Source organism: Meleagris gallopavo, chromosome 10 (genome assembly GCF_000146605.3).
Source record: "Meleagris gallopavo isolate NT-WF06-2002-E0010 breed Aviagen turkey brand Nicholas breeding stock chromosome 10, Turkey_5.1, whole genome shotgun sequence".
Lineage (NCBI taxonomy): Eukaryota > Metazoa > Chordata > Aves > Galliformes > Phasianidae > Meleagris > Meleagris gallopavo.
Genome location: NC_015020.2, coordinates 11,752,709 through 11,772,688, shown reverse-complemented (window position 1 = coordinate 11,772,688; position 19,980 = coordinate 11,752,709). Strand labels below are relative to the sequence as shown.

At 48.6% G+C, this 19,980-nt stretch overlaps 1 long non-coding RNA gene across 1 annotated transcript in view; it reads right to left on the bottom strand.

Moving 5' to 3' along the window:
* The window catches only part of LOC109369250, a 62,294-nt gene extending 42,516 nt beyond the window's left edge, over positions 1-19,778 (bottom strand). Inside the window, exons 1-2 of the long non-coding RNA XR_004160771.1 lie at positions 19,608-19,778; positions 2,913-3,049 (exon numbers count right to left, since the gene is read on the bottom strand). This is a non-coding gene — a long non-coding RNA (uncharacterized LOC109369250). The remainder of the gene's footprint in view (positions 1-2,912; positions 3,050-19,607) is intronic.
* Between the last annotated feature and the right edge of the window lie 202 nt (positions 19,779-19,980).

Here is a 19,980-nt window from a genome sequence, read left to right as displayed (position 1 = left end):
TTCAAACTATCCATGGCCACGCAGAGAAAAGCCTTCTGGAGGTTGGCTGTTTTCCCTGCCGGTCAAACGGGGATGCAAGCTGCAGAAAAACAGAGCTATCTGCCTGATAGGCACACTGGCTGACACTGCTATAAGACCAGCCACCGCATCACCTCTGCTCAGCACCTCGAAGATCCCAGTTGAGGCTACAGTTACAAGCAACTGAGGAAAACTGTCTGCGAAAACTACCCTCTGTGCTCTGGTTACTGGGAAATGAACTGGGTTCTGGGCTCCTTCCCAGGAGCGGGATGTGCTGACATTGAGTAGACATGTATAAAATGCAACTTTTCCTTCCATTTCTGCTGCTTAGAGCCACCCAGGCCTTGCGTGTTGGCAGCAAGAGATGCCACAACACAGCTCTTCACTGGGTACAGCACGTGTGATGGTGCTGCTTGTGAACAGCAGGCTCAGGGGAAGAAACCAGCAGAGGCAGGCACAGAGCAAGTGGTAATTTCTGCGCTGTGCAATTACAGCTGGGAAGGAGTAAACCTCTGGTGCACAAACCTGCCAACAGTTTACTGCCGACAAGGAAACAAAACCGACAGTTGACACTGGAACAGCTACTGATACCCTGTAATCATCTTAAAAATAGACTCTTTGCAAACCTGCTTGTTAGTAGTGAGAACATATGCTCTTTTTAAGAGGGGGGAAAAAAAACCCTCTCAGCATCTCCAAAGCAACATTTGCATTAGCCAGAGCAAGTGCTTGGAGAAGCTGGAGTTGCAAGCGCCTTCCCAGGCCTCGCTCTGGCCCTGATGGATGGTCAGGACACAGCAAGATCTTGCATAGCCACAGCTCACCCACAACTCGCTGTCCTCTCTGCGCTCAGCACATCAACGCTGCAGGGGAGAAAGGAACAAACATTCCCTTGTAAGTGGATTTCATTTTGGTATTAGCTATTTAGAGATTACGTCCATTTCAATTTGGGCAGGGTTCCAAGGTTAACATCCCTGCTCTTGTTAACAGTGCTACAGTGTCTAACGCTTGTAAAAGCCCATCAGCTCACTTTTACATCTTATTTGAAAAAATCACTGCAATGTTGCACTGTGCACCAGGACAAGGAGAGGTGAAAGACAGATCTTGGGTGAGAGAGGATTTACTGTTTCCCAAGGACTCCTGGACACATCACTATTCTCCTCTGCCACCTATGAATACATTCCTCATAGACTGCTATTGTAATCACACAGTGAATCCAGGATGTTCAGCCCCCACGGAAATTTCAGAGGCTTTCTGTTGTCTCCATAATCAGAGAAGAAAATCTCTGTCAAAGAGGCACAACACACAACATGGAGGTGGCACCCTCCACCCAGGATTTACCACAGAATTCAAATCCATGTATTCATTTTACATCTATATTTATTCCAAGTGGGGTTTCCAGTGTCTGGAAATTACACCCATTTCATGGTGTGTGCAGCTTCACCAGGGTCATGTTGCCGTCCAAATCACTAAGGGAACTTGGCAGGTGGGACCTTCAGCAGATGGGCCGCTCAAGCTCAGCCTAGATCTGCTCTCCTAGGAGTTGCAACCCCCAGGGAAGACACAGTCTGAGCCTAGACAAAGCAAAACAGAATCATAGAGACTGGAAAAGACTACTAAGATCATCTAGCCCAACTGTATTCAGGTTGGATATCAGGAAAAAATTCTTCTCAAATAGAGAAGAGAGTGGTCGTGCACTGGCACAGCTGCCCATGAAGGTGGTGGGGTTACCATCCCTGGAAGTGTTCAAGAACCATGGAGGCACTGGGAGATGTGGTCACTGGACACAGTGAGAGTGGGTTGGGGTTGGACCTCGTGATCTTAGAGGTCTTTTCCAACCTTCGTAATTCTATGATTCTATGACCTAGTCCAATCATATGCCAGAAGGGTCACAGCAGAGGATGAAATGACCAGGCATTTGACTCCAGAGAACATTCTGTTGGAGGAGGACTTCAAACTTCATTGCTGGGACAGGAGGTACAAGGGTCCAGCTACAAGCTATAAAACTACAGTAGAAGCTATTCTTCAGCAGTTGGAGACTAAGGTCTCCAGCCAACAGGTGACACTCCAGAAAGCAGAAGAACAGGGCACGATCTGCTAACAAGGAGCACAGACTTGGTTGGCATACTTGCCAGCCTGGAAAGAGTTTGGCTACACACCAGCAGGAGATCATCCTGCTGCATGACCCCAACACCTGGGCAGGAAGACAGCTTCTTCACCCAGGGCAAACGTACAAGCAGCTTTCACTGAGGCATCCTCAGATGAGCTCCCACCAGTCAATACTGCCAGCATGAATTATTAACCAGCATGTCATTCAGCCTCAGAAGCGGATACATCCCCACCACACAGGAAAAAAGCTTTTAGCAACATACCCGTGTCAGCAAGCCCAGGTTGCACTTGCCAGGCGCTCTCTCCCACCTCCCCGCAGAGCTGCAGGAGGGACCCATGGTGGGCTGCTTGCTGGCAGCCCCAGCAAAGAGCCACGCTGCCCCTCTCCCAGATCCAACAGCTCCGTGCGTGGCTGCATTAGCTCAGCACATCCACCTGTCACGCAAGCCACTCGTTTGGAAAATTATTCTGCTGGAGCATCGCTGAGGACACCTTGCCAGTGAAATATCAGACAACATCAGGCGGTGTTTACTTGCTCCAGTGCAGATACTACACATTTATTATTTACACTTTGCAGCGTATTTCTAGAGTTATGTCAATAATACGGGGAGTTATCAAGTGATCTGTTTGCAGTCAGTTGAAAACTGCCACGATTCCCAGTTTGCCTGAGGAATTTTAGGACAGGGATTTACCATTTCACATGGGCTAATCCACGGCACGAGAAACTGAGGATCTAAGCGGTGTTTGTCTGGATCTGCCAGACCTCAAATTGAGTTTGTATTGCTTACCTCCTCTGCTTTCAAGCAAAGCCAGCCCCAGGGGGAAGGAGGGCTCCTGAAACGGTGTAACAGCAAAGCCTGGAAGGTCACCCGTAGCCCCAAGTGTTTGAAGAGGTGGCTGGGTTGACTTTCATAGACAGTTCCAGCTGTATGTAAAACAAAACAGAAGTGGGAAAAGGATTAGGCCAAGCTGAAGGGTCCTATTCTGTAGCCATGTTTGGAGTCTGATTAATGCACAGTGGTGCACCGGACACAAAGCTTAAATGAAAAAATCCCATTAGCTGCTTATTTGTTAACAATAAGATGCAAAGTACTTCCCAGGTGCCATCTATTCACTCCTCTCCCAAACACAGGAGCTCCTTCACAACATATCACCAGCCACATCCCACCACACCAGAGCCACCCTGGCATCACAGCTGTCCACATCCCTGCCTGAGCTGAGGTCAGCTCTCCTGTACAGCACCCAGTGGGATGGGGCAGCCCATCTAGCCTGGAATAACTCGCAAAGACCAGACTAGCATGTTTTCCCCCATATTTTTCAATGTCTTTTGACAGAAGCTGGGGAAGCAAGGAGCATTTCCAACCCAAAGCATAGCATATGTTTATTAAACCCCTCCACACTAAGAGCTGCCTAGCATGGAAACCAGCAAATATTCTCTCTGAAAAGGGCACTTCTTTGGAAATGAGATTTGTGTATCTAGAGGAAACAACTTCAAAGAAGTCCACTGGATGATGCAAGCTCAATACCATCTAAGGCTGGTATCAGCACTCTCACCAACAGCAAAGGCCAACCGCTACCTCCCTCCTCCAACTCAGGCTGCAATGGACCACTCCGGGTGCCAAAAAGCAGCAGTTACCCCAAAGTGCTGAAGTCATTGTTCAGGAGCTTGAATGAACAGCCAGAATCCAGGTGGCAAGGCATGCGTCATCTCTAGCAGCAGTTCTCTGATGCAGAGAAATGACCCTACGTCCTTCCTCCCCCTCTCCTCCCCACATTTTTGATTATCAGAAGTGCCTTGACGGTTCTGGCTGAAAGATCAAAGCACCCAGCCAGGCGCCTACACAGAGCCACCACGCATTCAGGAGCCATGCTCTGCTGCAAGTCCCATTTGCAACAGGAGAAGGGCTTAAGGTTTGGTTCCTGAAAAGTCCCTTTTCATCAGCATCGGGTTGGAGCGGCGCTAGCATTCAAGCCGACTGCAGCTCAGCTGCAGAGATCTGAATACTTGGCCAGGTAATAAGCACCAAGGCAGTTGTTTTTATCTTATTCAGTCAACAAGAACATGGAAATCAATTTTTCCCAATCTCAGTTATGGCTAGAAATCCATTCCTTTTAGGCCAGCTACAGGATTAATCTATTGAATGGTTTGCAGGCATTTTGCTGACATATAAACATTTTAAGAATACATTATACTTTCTTCTCTTCTAGTAAAGCATTAGTGCTTTTTTTTCTCCTTTCCTATATAAACATCTTTGTTCGGGAATCCTTGAGACAGGACGTGCAAATGCATCTGTGCAAACAGACCTCATGTCTGCAAGCTTCTGCACTGCAGTTGACCATGGATTCATAGAATCATTAAGGCTAGAAAAGACCTCTAAGATGCCCAACCCCAACCCATCCCCACATGCCCTCTGACCGTGACCCTCAGTGCCACATCTCCACAGGTCTGGAACACCTCCAGGGATGGTGACCCCACCACCTCCCTGGGCAGCCTGTTCTTCTCATGGAATGCTGAGCATCTCATCATTTGTGGCCTTTGGTCTCCAGGAAGTTCTCAGCAGGACCACAAGACAGTCTGCAGACCCTCTGGAAGAGTGTGCTGGATGGCATTTTTCCCCCACTTTACAGGTTTGGAAACAGGTAAATTTTCCTCTTTCACCAGTGTAATCAGATCTTCCCAAGGTGAGAAAAGCTTTCTTCCTGAGAAGTACTTTCAGCACTGGAACATTTTCAACTCTCAAAGAGTTGTTTCCCACTCAAATCAAGGGATGCTCTGTTCCATCATCTGCCCTTTCCCACTTGAAACACAATCTAAATTTTCATTTGACCAACATCACAGCTTTTCCACACCCACTCTCCAGATGTCAGGATTGCTTGTAAAAGTTTCTGCAGGTGATGGATTTCAGGCCAAAGGCTAAGATTCATTTTAAAATGATCTCCACAAAATTTGATCTGGGCAGCAGTACCGAAATGGTTCTGCAAAAACAAAGAACGATAAAGCAATTATATGCCATGCAAGAGGACAGTAGAAAGTGAGTGCATCCATCTCACCACAGCTGTCCTCTCCTCCTCCAGCAACCTGAACCCAACAGACTGTGCAGATCTATTTCTCATTATTGCAGAGGACATTACAGGTATTTCCAATGCAGTTAATAATGTGTTACCCTGGCCAGAAGGGACATAACTTGTTATAAAGATGTGACAGCCCTGCTTGCTCACCTGTTCACATTGCGGTTCCTTCCTTTCCCCAAAGTACCTCTTCAAATTTTTGTCCCTCTTTGTTTCTGTATCATTCACCTGCAGGGCTCAGGTAAAGCAATTCCCTGTGCTTGCCTTCAGCTAGGTCCCCAGCTGCCATCAGCAACACCCAATCCGTAGGTAAGCAACTCTCCAACAGCACTGTTGTATAATCACAGAATGCCTTAGGTTGGAGGGGATCTTAAAGATCACCCAGTTCCAATCCCCTGCCATGGGCTGGCTGCCCTCCATCAGCTCAGGCTGCCCAGGGCCCCATCAACTTGGCCATCTAGGGATGAGGCACCATCAGCTTCTCTGGGCAGCACTGTCAGCACCTCATCGCTCTGTAGGCTGCAGTAGGTTGTCTTCAGGCTTTTCCCAGCAAGTCTCTATTGCCCGTGCCGTGACACAGACCAGACATGAAGACAGCTACACCACCCTAGGATGCAAGTCCTCCCGCTGAGAGAGCGATATGCAACGCGCACGTGCTGTGCTCTGTCTGGAGTGGAGGAGGTGATGCTCAAGGACTCCTTTGTACTACAAAACAGCATCACTGGAGAGCTTCCATCAGGTTCTCTCATCTTGCCAGGACATCCAAGACAGATCCACAGTAACTGAATAATCAATTAATCCTCCTGCAGAGCTCCATTTACATAATGAAAATGCAGCCTCCCAATATACCACTATTTTTCAGTTGTCTAGACCAATATATCTGTCCTGTAGTTGGAGGGGGGAGACCTAACACAGCTTCTATTACAAGTGGCAGAGTTCCAGCTGAAGTCACGTGGTGGCAATAAAACTTCTATTGATTTCATGTAAGCATTTAACCCTAGCAGAGCGCATATTGCTCCAACAGCCCACAATGGACTCTGCATCCAGCAACCCAGACTGAATTACAGTTGCACCTCACAGGGCGCTTGGGGAATCTCTTCCCTTTCTGTTTAGCTCAGATAGAAGCAATAGGCACGCAGAAAATTGACAGGCTTCACTGCACACTTTGAAATACAGCAACAAGTTTGGGTTTTTGAGTTCAATACGTGCTATTTTTCTCAGATCACAAACGTGGGTCTCACCTTATAGACTGCAGTGATAAACCAAACAGCTGTATCTCCAGATTCAACTCATTTAGCAAGTAGGGACTTGCTAGGGTTGGGTAAGTCTGTACTCAGGAGTCTAATCCTAAACTGAAGCCTATGAGCAACGGTACTGAAGCATCACTCCTGGGCAATGCTGGCAAACCTCAGAGACTGCAGAGTTGAATTAAAAATCTTTACTCTTGCTCCTTCTTCAACTTTTGCCCACAGAAATAGGACATGAAAAGCAAACAGAGGCTCACAGCAGGGCCTATTTGCAGCCACTGGCTCCCAGCCAAGCTGGACAGGCTGCAGACAGATCAACAGAAGGCTGAGGTTCAGCTGCAGCCCTCGGTCCTGCCACAGCCTTCTGCAGGTCAGCAGGCAAATCATTTTGAACTTATCTTCAAGCTCACAAAGCCCGTGCAAGGCTCCCATCCATCCCAGCCATTGGAAAGGGCACCAAATGTTTGGGCTGCTCTGCCAGCAGCACAGCTGAGGCACTGGGGATAGACAAAGCTTTGTCAGACCTTCTCCTGGGCAGGGCACTGTCTGTGTGCAGTGTGACAATTGCTTCCATAACAGCAGTGGATCTGTATTTATACATTCCCGTAAGAGTGTGGTTTAAGCGAGCATGCTCTGCCCTCCTCTGCTTGCTACAGGTTGTCTCCTGCAGCCCACAGAAGCCCAGGCAAATCCACACATCCTATCCAAGGGATTGCTTTGTGTTTTCCTCATGACAGCCACCTAATGCAGACTCAATGACTTCTGGCCATTCCCCTGACCAGGGCAGGCACACAAATCAGCTGCTAATTGCAGCAGCCTAATGCTGCAGCTGGCAGTATGGATGCTGACGCCAAAGCGCAGAGCTCCCCCAACCAGCTGACAGCAATGCTGAGCACAACTTGTCCCCATCTGAACAAGCAACTGTTCGGTCAGCGCAGGCAGCTTCCCCAGGCACTGTCCTGACCCTGCACCATCATCAGAGGTGACAAAGCCTTCGGAGTAAGCACACAAAGCACCAGAAGCATCTCATGCATAAGCAGAGGCTGCAGCGTGCTGAGAGCCCTGAACTGCCACACTTTGGGCCGCATGGGATGGCCAGGCCCCATGGGGATGGGACAACCATCATGTTAATTGGGTGTCAGGGACGTGTCCTTAAAGTCTCCCATCTCCTCCCGCCCAGCCAAGCACTGGGACAGCTCTTGCTTTCTGTCAAGTACCAGTATTTGCCTTGACATTTGTAGGTCACTAGAATCAAAAGGTTTGGGAAGGGGAAACTCTAAAATCCTTGAAAGCTCAGCTCTGGTGCTGGCACAGCCCAGCCTCAAGCTTCCAAGCCTCCCTCTATCTGTCACAACACACTTCTCCCTTTTGCCATAGAACTCCCCAGGTAATGGCTCTCTCTCTTCTCACCCCATGGATGGAGGGAAACTGACTTCTAGTTCTTCTATCTGACCTATCAAGTGGAGTCTAGATGTTATTTCCATGAAACAGAGTTAAGTGAACACACCTCTGTCCTGGTCCATAGGAGCTCTGCGCCTGTTTCTTGATTAAAACTGCCTCAAGTATCCTTTGAGGAGTCTGGGCCTCATTAGCTTTCACCATCTTTCTTGCTCCTCAAAATGCAAATTCCAGTTTCTGCAAGCAAAGGTCCCTCTTTGAGCTCCAGTAAACAGCAAAATGCAGAGTAATTAAGATTTCCATGACTAATTCCTCTAAGTTTCTTCCACAGGCACATTTAAAGATGGCATATATCAACGTTTGTCTCCAGAGGGTTTTGTGGATGTGTTTTGCCAATTTCCCCCCAGACAACAGTCTTCTGCTTAGAGGAGATCATTTGGAGCTACACGACAGAGTCAAGGCTTCGTCAACCATGAGGTTGAAGCCTGGGCTGCTGCTCTCCACAAACAGGAGGACTAAGGGTCAGCATTTTGCAGACGTCAAGTGTTCCTTTGTATAGAGCTGCCGAAGGATGACACAGTGCGAGTCATTCAGACTTGGCAGCCCTGCATGCCCCAGGCATAAGTTTTGGCACAGACTCCAAAGCCTGGGCTGCTACTGCCTTCCTAGACAGCAGTTACACTCCTCTGTGCTCCTTCTGTCAATGCTTTACCACCCTTGTGGTACCTTTCTCCTGGGGATGTGGGGAGCACAAGGACCGCTCCCCTCTTTCAGAGCACGCAGAACGGCTGCTTTACACAACAGCTTTCTCTGCAGGCCTGGAGCTCTCGAGAACAGGCTACATCTGGTGTGACGCATGCTTGGAGTCACCCTCAGCTCCCCAAGGACAGTCTGAGCCAAGCGTATGTTACCGGCACCAGAAGCATGTTCCCCACTTCCTAAACATTGCATCAGAGCACACAATGTCAGGAGCATGTGGAAATGCATCGAAGCTGCCTTTGCATATGTGTGTCAGAGGACACGCACGCGTCCCGTCTGGAAGCTAGAAGGAAGGCCATCTGCCTTCCACTGCAAGCTGGTGATGGACACAGATTCTCCCTGTCGCTTTGGCTATGCACGCCGAGCTGTGCCCAGCTCCACAGCGTGCTCCAGAGCCACCTCCTGGCTGAAAGGATAACAGTCATGGAGAAAAGTTAAAAGTTAAAAAAGCCCTAGCAAAACCCAAACACCTACCCCAAGTCCCAGCCATTTGCTTTACGTCTGCAATGCACTCTCCATGACAGGTTTCAGCATCACTACAATCCAGGCAGAGGCACTATCCTGCTCTTGTTTCTAAACATGACCCCAGACCTGGGCTGCTGTTGGAGAGGTTACATCAGGGCTGTTCCTCTTCTGCAGATCTGTGCCATTTCCTCTGGCACAGACGGTCTGCTTAGCGTGATTCCACTAGTTCAGGTCACAGTGGGGCAGCCCAGACCAGCTCCCTTACAGTCTAGAAGAACAGGAGACAGTTATACAAAAGAAATGTCCTTCAATCCATCATCACAATTTCTCCGTTCACATCAGGGCTATTGCTTTCCGATTAGGCTTGCTTTCCAGCAAGGCCATTTTGCAAAGCAGCCATGCCACTGCACTGGAGGAGAGCGTGTGACACAGTTTATGAGAAAGAGGCATCCTTGAAGAGCAGAAGTTCCGCACCGTCCTACCAATGGCAGGTGAGGGGGTTATCATCCTATAACCTTCCCTGATGGCCAACTGATGCCCTTCACATTTGACGTTCCATTGCACAACAAAAGGTACATTATCTTACTCTCAAAGCACAGCATATAGACGCAGAGGCCAGTTAAAGCACAGATTTAACTCTATTTAAGACAAGGCCACGTATCCAATAACTGATAAAATGTCACGTTGAACTCTTACAAAAGGTTTTCCTGCAGCATTTAGATCAGTTACTTTGAAAGAAAGGTTTTTTCCTTTTTTTCATAGGAATAGGCCTAGCATCCAAAAAGAGAAGACAGCAACAGCCCATTCCAGTGCCAGGGAGCTACAGGACATCATGGAGACAGGTGAGGCTGCACAGCGCAAAGTGGGACAACCCCTTCCCCAACCAGCCAGCACTAAATCAACCCACGCATCCTACTTGACCCCCAGAATGGGACCAGACGGAGGGGATGACCACAGACTACAAAAATCCGGAGAGAAGAAGCAATGCACAGTGAGGAAACGCGAGGAAGCCAGAAATCAAACTCTTCGAAGGCAGAAAAGTGCCAGACGAGCAACACAGCCAAGAGTGACACCGGAGTCCTTATGATGTAAAATCTCTTCCCATGTTGCAGCATGTTGACCTGACAACATGCCATCAGAATTCTAAATTATGTATCTAAGAGCCCTTCTCCCTGTCAGGGAGCGTTTGAACCTGAAGCGAAGCCGGCAGCGGAGAAGAGCAGACAGGAGAGGTAATTACCCGCGGTCTCCTCCAAGAGCTGACAGAAAGCAGGCCCTGTGCTGGAGATCCTGGCCTCATTACGGGCTCTCCTGGAGGCTGCAGCTGCTCCTCTCTGCGGTCAGACGTGAGTCACAGTGTTGCAGAGGAGCGAGGAGTGCTCCTGTGAGCTCATTAGTGGCTGCAGGGCCACCAGCCATAGCACGGCCGCAGCCACGCTGGTGTTTGAAGGCAGAGCCCCAACGCCGTGCTCGAACCTCAGAGGCAGAGCAAAAGCCAGCCATGAAGTTGGCTTGCCCATAGCTCTGGTATTTCTTCCTTACATCCAGTCCAAATCACCACTCTTTCAGTTTGAAACCATTTCCCCTTGTTCCATCACAGCAGACTCTGCTGAAGAGTCTGTCGCCTTTTTTCTTACAGCCGTGTAGATACTGACAAGTTGCTCTCAGGTCTCCCTGGAGCCTCTTCTTCTCCATGCTGAACAGCCCCAGCTCTCAGCCTGTCCTCGTAGGAGAGGCATTCCATCCCTTGGATCATTTTTGTGCCCCTTCTCTGCATGCACTCCAACAGGTCTGTGTCTGTCCTGTACTGAGGGCTCCACATCTGGACACAGCACTCCAGATGAGGTCTCACAGTGCAGAGTAGAGGGGCAGGATGACCTCACTCACCCTGCTGACCACACTTCTTTTGATGCAGTTCATCCAAGAACAGCCCTTGCAAGCTGGCTTTCTAGGCTGCGAGGACAGTGCTGGCTCACATCCAGCCTGCCACCCACCAGTACCCCCCAGCTGTGTGGAATGCAACTTGCAGCAGCATAGAGATGGAAAAGTCCACTCCGTGGCTGAAAGACCTGCAGCATCAGTGATCTGATCTCTCTCCCTACTCCCAGCCAGCCCCAGCTGGAAGCTCCTCTGTGTGCTCCTCCAGTGGCCTCTCCTCATGGTGACCTCTGCCACTCTGCCCATCCCAGGGGACAGGAGGAAATTCCAGCTCCACTCCTGCTGCAGCCCATCTCCACAGCTGTGCCTACACGGTGAGGCCATGTGAGCCTGTGATGGATCACTGTCTGTGAGGGCCTGAGCCATTGAGCCCCTCTGCAAAGCAACAGCCAGCTGGACATGAGCTACAGACTCAGGCAGCAGCAAAAGCTGATCTGTTACAGCTAACTCTCCCCATTCTTAGCAAGGCATTGGCCCAGGGAAATAAATGTCCTGAAGGCCAAAGCAGCACAGAGAGATATATATAAACAACCAAATCCTGCATGGGTGCAAAAAGCCCTGTGCCCATTTACCCCAGGGAAAGAGACCTGGATAGCGTGAAGCCACTTGCATACCAAAACACAGAGTGGTGTTGGTGAACTTGCAATACATAATTTGCCTCAGTGCTAATTGCCCTTCTGGCTGCTGGCCCAGCCTGAGCCACGATGGAGCAATCAGAGCCAGCGACACAGCACGCCTCTCTGGGGAAAGGATGCTGCAGCCCACAGTGAACCTATGTCCTCCTACAAAGCCAGGAGCAAGCACATTGCCTCCAAAAGGCCCACCAGTAGCTAACTTTGGGAAAATGCAGGCCTCACAAAAACAAAATCTGTGGCGTCAGTTGCTGTGTCTGAAGCAAAGCTCAAATTGCAGTGCTGGCACTGCCTGCCCTTGGATCCAGGGAGTGCAGGGACAACAAAGATGTGTCAGGCAGAGCTAAGAACACAGCCAGCTCCCCACTCCTGAGAATGAGGGCAGGAGGGGAATGTGTATGCATTAAAAGGGTAATGTTGGCTATTACAGACAGCAAGTTTAATGACACAATCATAACGTTACAGAATTTTAGAAGGGACATAAGCCCTTGGGCATCAAATGACCTTTGAAAGACAGAGAGAAGAATGAAAGTCAGTCACAACCACTGCCACCTGCTCTACAATTCCCTCCATCTTCCTACAAAACACTGTGCTGGAGCAATCACCAACACCAGCCTGAGTCAAGTGGGCCAGCTCCTACTGTCCCTCTGTGATTCACTAATTAAAACAGCAAATCATTTCCTAACAGTTCTTTTAAAAACAAAAAATAATTTATTAAAAAAAAAAAAGAAGCCATTCTGTCTCTTCCTTTCTTCTTTCCAATTCTTTATCTCAGCCTTTATTCAATACAAACCAAATTACGGACCGCACTGTTGCAAGAAGTTTTGAAGTAGCTTCACCCCCTGCTCCCCAAACATCCCGTGCATCTCAGGGGACGTGGCAGAGAGGACAGCTGCAAGCTGTAGGTTCACTAATCAAAGTCCCTCTCAGCCTGACCAAGCTCCAATCCCACTCACGCTGCCGAGGCAATTTGGGCTCCAAGAGCAGATGCACAGATACGTACACCACGCAGCCCTCCTGCGCCCTTCAGCTCTCATCACGCTCAAGCCTGCGCCGCACACGCTAACACATTTCCCACCGAGCTCCAGGGAGCAAGATCAGACTTCAAATGCCTCCAAGAAAACCTCGTATTTCTTCCCACCGCACGTCCCACGAGGATCTGTTACACAGGCGGCTCGTTCTGCCGTGCTGGTGCTCGAGGAGTCTTAAAACGGAGCATAAACTGCTGCCTCCTCCACTGGAAGTACAAGTCCTCCTGGAGGGATCGGTGGGGGATTTCACACAGGGTTAGTTTTTATGCTGTGAATATTCCGCGAGGTTTGCGTTCCATCTCTCATCATAAAGTTTTAATGGGAACTCTTTGAAATTGCCAGTTTTTCTGATACGTCTTCAAACCGAAATTGTCTGGCTGCGCAGAACTTGGTGAGGTGCATCCGCGCCGTACCTAAGGAGCTGCCTGGAGATTTTAGTTATAGGAAGAAAACAAACCAGATATGCGAGTTCTAGCAATGTTTTACACTGAAACACATCAGAATCTCCATCCTGCACTTGCAAGCCTGATAGCTGCAAAATCACCTTTATCAAATATATGTACATATATAAATCCAGGATTCGGCCCCCTCTCTCACGGAGATCACTCTGCGATGAATTTTGTGAAATAGAAACAAATGTGATGATTCCTCTTCTCAGGTGGGATTTACAAGCCTTTGCACTGGGTTTTCTGGATTTGGCCCTCCCTCTCTCATCCTAAAGGATGATGCATCTGTTTTACCACTCTGCCCCGCACAGGACCGCCTTTCTGCCAGCCTTGCTCACAGGCAATGGCCAGGCAATGAACTGGGACACCTACAGTTCCATCAGGTCAGCTCCAGCCTGACCTCGGCTGTCTCCAAGGACGGTGCACCCATCACCTCTCTGGGCAGCCTGTGCCAGTGCCTCATGGCCCTTACTGGAAAAAAACCTTTTCCTTACATCCAACCTAAATCTCCCCTCTTTTACTTTGAAACCATTTCCCCTTGTCCTATCACAACAGTCCCTTCCCTTAGGAGCAGTGATACACGCCTGCAAGGACACAGCTGGACCACAGCCTCGCTCCCACTGCTGCAGCACCAGCCTCAGCTCGGGATGGTGATTTTCTGCTCTCTGCCTATCTGCTGACCTGCTCAGTGCAATTCCCCCGGAGAAAATCAGCCTTCAGCTGCAGGCAGCGAGTTGGGGTGCATTTCACCACATACCTAGACCATCCCTGGCACAGGCAATGGAGGAAGCCCACCCGGAGCCATGCTGTTTGCCAAGAGAAGCCGAGTTTCTCTCCGCTTCTTTCATTTCTTTACCAGAATGGTTTTATGTAAATCCAATCTCTTCTGCTGGCTCCCGCTGCGCTGCAGAGGTTTGGTGGAGGGGAGGAAAGGGGAAGGGGTGGGAAGGAGGGGGGAAGAGGATGGAGCCTTGTTTGCTATCAGCTGCTCGGAAGAGCAGAGCAGAGACAAGATTGATGATGCTCTCTGGATATAAGATCTCCTCCTTGTGAAAGGCTGCTTATGAGGCCTGATAGACTTGTCATCTCTTAATAAACATCGCTGATATGTCGGTGAGGAGAAAGCAGGAGCGAGGGGAGGACACACACAGAAAGGCGGCTGACAATTTACTTACAGCCACACTCTTCTCTCGCCTTGGCCCACATGCAGCTCAGACAGCTCTTCCCAGGGAGGAACATCCCCAGCCCTCCTCAGCAGAGCCCATGGATGGGCTGGACCCACCTCCTGAGCAGTTCCCATCCAACAACCCATTTCCCTACGAGCTTAGGACCACGTGCCCCAAGCTGCGTACCTGGCCCTAAGACTCAAAAAGAGGCAGTGGGATTTTCAGACAACTTACACAGCAGCTATGAGTGGATTCTGACGAGAACGGCGTGCATTTCATCAGCACCTTGCAGGCTCCAAAGCTATTTCACTGCCATTGTGCTCCTTCTATAAATTGCTCTCCAAGTGTTTGTAAGTCGCTCTACTCTTGCCCACAAGGCTGTAAATCAAAGGGACTTGCTTGTGATCAGGAGCCACATCCCTTGCTTTTGTTTAATCTCTGTAAAGCAGCAAGGAAATTTTTGATGCCTGCAGGGAGTATTTGCCCTACCCAATTCCAACAATGACAATCACAGGTAGCAAAGTGACATTATCACCAGGAGCCTGCTGGGATAGAGAACACCCAGTTACAATCACCCACATCTAGCTACAGGCGCATGGATTCAAAACACAGCCATGTTTTCCCTGCATATCTGACTAGGTTTGTATTTAATCAAGCTGTGCATGGCTAAAAATGCTCCTGAGCATTAGCAGGTGCTTAGCGACGCTGCGTAAGCGCAGAGCTAAGGAATAACGTGCTGTAAGCACAGCTAACATAAGTGTTCATAGCTCCCTGTGGGGCTAAGAATGACTGCAAACCTGGGGCTTACATATGCAAAAGCAAGTTCCCCCAGAGCCTGCAGCCACCACAGTCAGGGCTGCAGGGCAGGTCCCCTTCCCACTCCTTTGCAAGGCTCAGAGCAGCCCAAGGCCACAGGGATGCTCTCCAGCAGCATGGGAGAACATTTCGGACACGGTGATGGTAGATGCCCCATCCTTGGAGACAGCCAAGGTCAGGCTGGATGGGCTCTGAGCACCTGATGGAGCTGTGGGCGACCCTGTTCAGCGCAGAGCAGTGGGAGTAGTTGACCTTTAAGGGTTTCTTCCAACTCAAAGGATTCTATGGCTCCATGACAACAACACAGGGACAGCCCAGCCACACCAGCTCCTCCTGCCAACGCTTTGTGCCCCTCCAACATTTCTGCCCCTACAGGCTGCCCTCACACGCTGTCCTCCTCAAAACCTGCCCAAGAAAACAGATGCTTACAACTCTTCATCCTGCACTGTTTCTCTGTAAAATAACATCACACAGCTATTTTCCTAGATTTAAACCAATTCAGTCATTTTGCTCTAATACATCCTTTTTGACTAACAGGCTGCCCAGAGAGGTTGTGGATGCCCCATCCCTGGAGGTGTTCAAGGCCAGGTTGGATGGGGCCTCGAGCAGCCTGGTCTGGTATTAAAGGGGGAGGTTGGTGGCCCTACATGTGGCAGGGGGGTTGGAGATTCATGGTCCTTGAGGTCCCTTCCAACCCTGGCCATTCTGTGACTAAGCACAAGTCCTGAGAATACTCACTGAGTTATGAGAATTCGTTATGTCTCCAGCACTGATACTTGCACTCAGGACTTGGATTCACAATTTTTATGAGTACTCATTGGCCATATTTTCACACAACCTCGACGTTTGCAGGACTGCAAAGCTACAAAGTTATGACCAGAAGAGCATTCTAAGGGCTAACCACTCCATCAATAAACACTTCTGCCCCAATGGGCGCAGGAGTGCTCTCATCCCAAATGACTGCCTTGCAGAAGAAACAAATATATTTCTCCCTGACTGCTTTGTGTATGACCTTTCTACCAAGTGTCCCAAGGGAGGTATGTCAGCCCTCCCTCCTGCCTGTAATTAGTGACCCACAATGAACGTGCTTCTCAAGGTTGGAACCTACAGCTCAGTGTAGACCTGAACGGCCTCAATTTGATTGGAAAGGAAAACAACCTCTGCTCGACTCGAAAAGGTTAAAGTTTAGCCCCGGCATTTCCTGCCCTCAGCAGTCCATAATGAACCAGTGTCCCCAGTGTCACCTTCTCAATCAAACGGGCACTTCAACACTTGAACCCCTCCTCCTTTTGCACAAAGGAAATCACATGGATTTGTGGCAGCCTCCAACCACAAGGCTGGGTTCACGTTCACTGACTGGCGTGGCCACAGCCACCCTACCTTCCTCTGCTTTGCAAGAGCACTGGATCACGTTCAGCTCACCCAACTGCAAATTCCCCCACTTATGGGATTTTTCTCAGAAGTGCAATACAATATGTTGGTTGTTTAAGCACACAGTGGCCAGTAGCTCATATTTTAGTACAAAACAGCTTGCTTTGCAGTTACTTCATGCATGCAAATACCTGAGCGCTCTTCCTCACCTGGCACCCAAAGCCACATCCATGACAAAGCAATTCCCCAACATTTCCAGAGAGATGGAAGTTCAGATTTGCAATGCAGCTTTCCCAAACCCTCAAGCTTTCCTCAACTTACAGTATTTTAGGAGCTTTTCCCAAGCTCCAAACTGCTGGTGGCAAGCCATCGCATGAGAGCCACAGCAGTCATGCTAAAGGATAATTACAAGCTTCTAACCTCTATGGCTGTTAAGTCCTTGAAAGCAGCAGGCAAACAAATGGAAAGTCTCTAATGCAATTTTCCTTAAGTTTCACTCCCCCACGTAACCCTCCATGGCCCCTCATCTCACCTTGGGACTCAGAGCCATGACTCAGAGCTCAGCTGGTGTTTCAGATCCATTTACACATTGGGATTTTGCACTGCAGTGGAAAAAAAAAAATGCCTTTTCGATCAAAATCTGCACACAGACAAATCTTGTGTAGAATTCCTTCACATTTTCTCTATATAAATAGATAACACTCAGAAGCAGAGGGTATGAGGTTTCAGTAACAGAAAGTAAAATAAAAACTGAGGCTATAAACAATAAAGAGCCAATTAACTGCCTCATCCAAGACACTGAATTGCTTGTAACAAAGGGGAGTGCCAATCTGCACTCTCCATTGTGATTAGGAACTCAAGGTACAGCGTGTACATTCTGTCCTCAGTACTTAGCCTAATGGTTTTAATGAGGATATCTAAGCAGCTGAAGGCATTGTTTGGTCAGAGGGTCAACCACAGTAAGAGATTGGTACAGCATCGTTAGAAATGATGAAGGTATTTTCACACCATGTTTTACAAGCTGTCTTTTAATAAAAACAAAGTATGTAAGAAATGGAAAGAAAAACTCTGGCTGTACCCTTTAGACGTTATTCATATCCAGAGAAATTAAAATAGGCAACAAAAAAACAAAAGCACAATGAGAAAGAAACAAGGTTTGTGAGCGATGAGGAGATGAAGTGGAAGCACAAAACAGCATTTTGGGAGACATACATGGTGGTTTGCTGTTGTGGGGGCTTTTGCTTAGTTTTTTTTAGGCCATCCAAACATAACCAAACCACAAAGGGAAAGAAGCGGGGGAAATTATTCACACCCAAGAACTGTTTGCAGTCTTGTGCTGTGTAATGGTGTCATCCCATCCATGCATCCCCACGGCTCTGTGTGCAGAGCAAACTCAGATGTTTCCTTCCAGGAGCACAGATCCAGGAAGCCGTTCAGAGGGATGTGGGGGTCATGGAGCACCAGAAAGGAGACACACACATAAATAATACTGACACAGACACGTACAGGTCTGTTCCATCCCCATTCAGTGCAGGGCAGTTGGCCCAGATGACCCTTCCAACTGAAAGAGTTCTATGATTTTAGGCCCAAGGACTGCCAGGGGCATGCATTTCTCCAGCATCACCTCACTTCAACAGCAAAACCCTCATCTGAAAGCAGAACCAGAGCCATATGAAAAACTCAGCCTACAGCATGCAGCGTTGAAGATTAAAACCCCAGCAGCTCCCATCCATAACTCACCCCTGTTGGCAGGGAGCATCACACGTAACTGAAAACATAGAGACGAACGGAAGGTGTCAAGTCAGTAATTTCCTAGCTCTACAGTGAGCAGCATGGTAAATACATGAACCCGTATTTCATCCTTCAAATCATATCAATACTCAGATCCCAAGCAAGAGATAATGCAAGGATAACTAAAGCCTTCCCAGCCCATATTTTCAAACACAAATGTAACGCAAGCAGTGTTTTAGAATATGCTCAGAATATACTGAAATACCAAGTGGAGGGTGGAACAAAGCTAACGAACTTAAAGGGCAACATCTGAACAAGTAGTCCATTACAGAGGGAAGATCCCAGCACGCTCAAAAATCATGTATCGCTTCCATTCATACAAATGTCCATTCTCTGATGTGTTTTTTTTTCATGTAGCAAGGCATTATCCCTCCTTACATCCACTGACTAAGATTTAACGTTACCATTTTGTATCCACATCTCCCTCATCTTTTCACCAAAAAGCTCTCACCCTTCCCCTGCTGACACGGTGTAATTCTCCTGATCTGCAGTTTTAACAGAAAGCAAATCTGACTTTGACTCAGACTCCAGATGGGTAGAACTCTAAAGATACCGTCACGTGAAAGATTAGACAAAGAACTGTTCATCTTCAGAAGCTTAATAGCTTCTGAAACAGCAACTGCCATGAAAGGGTTACCAGGTACCTATACTGCTATCCTTAATAATAACAGTATTGGAATAAAGGGGGGAAGTGCTGGAAACTCCCAATGGCATTCAATGCTGTGCACAGAGAACTGGTAACCCTGCACGCAGCACAGCTCGGCCTCTTGCAGTTGCCTTTCTCACACCTATCACGTGTGAACAATCAGCGTGAAGTTTACTATGGGGTGCTGGGAAGAAAGTGGAGGGAACACATAGTGCAGGTGACACACCGGCCCTTCAGGGCATTCCACAGGAGATGGATTATTCCCATCCTTATAATGCAGTGACCACCCTGAATTTTCTCAGTGCTCAACCTCGCAACTCATCTCAGCCTTCCTCAAGGCTCAGCACCCATGGGTTACATGTGTTGTAGAGCAAGATGTGAAGTGAGACAGAAAAAAACAGCAACTGCAGCACCAGGTCTACAATGAAATTGCCAACTCCTGCCCAGAAACCCCAGAACAGGTCCCAAACCGGAGTCAGGGAAGAACAGTATCCCTTCCTTAACCCACCTGCCTCCTACATGCACACTGCATTGACCTCCTGGCTCCTTACCTCCACGTAATCACATGGAACATTCTTCTATGGGCCATCCCTAGATGTAATCGCTCCACTCTAGTTAGTGAAGACCCAAATCTACTGTCTTGAGAGCCTAACTCTGCATATACTCAGCCAACAGGAGTCAGTACAAAGGCAATTGGGACCTACTCACTTTCTTCTGTGGTTTTCCATACTCCAAAGGCTGCTGTTCCTTGGACAAACTTGTTTTCTTCTGAGACAGTAGGAACCTCCCTCAACAGGGCACACAGACAGACTTGCAGACCAGCCAACTGCAGTGTGCCCAGCAGCACGCAGCAGATGAGCAGTGTGCATGATCTAATCCTACCTGTGGAAAGAGAATAAAAGGACAGCTTGCTTAGGTGGTGTGGAAATACACGAGCTTCATGGTAAGGCTAAGAACACTCAGCTTTAAAATAGGTCCTTCCTCCCACACAGTGGAAATACAAATCTAAATCCTTGGGAGCAACGAATTGACTTGGTGGTTCATCTGAACAGATCTTACTGGGAGAACAGAAACAGCTGCT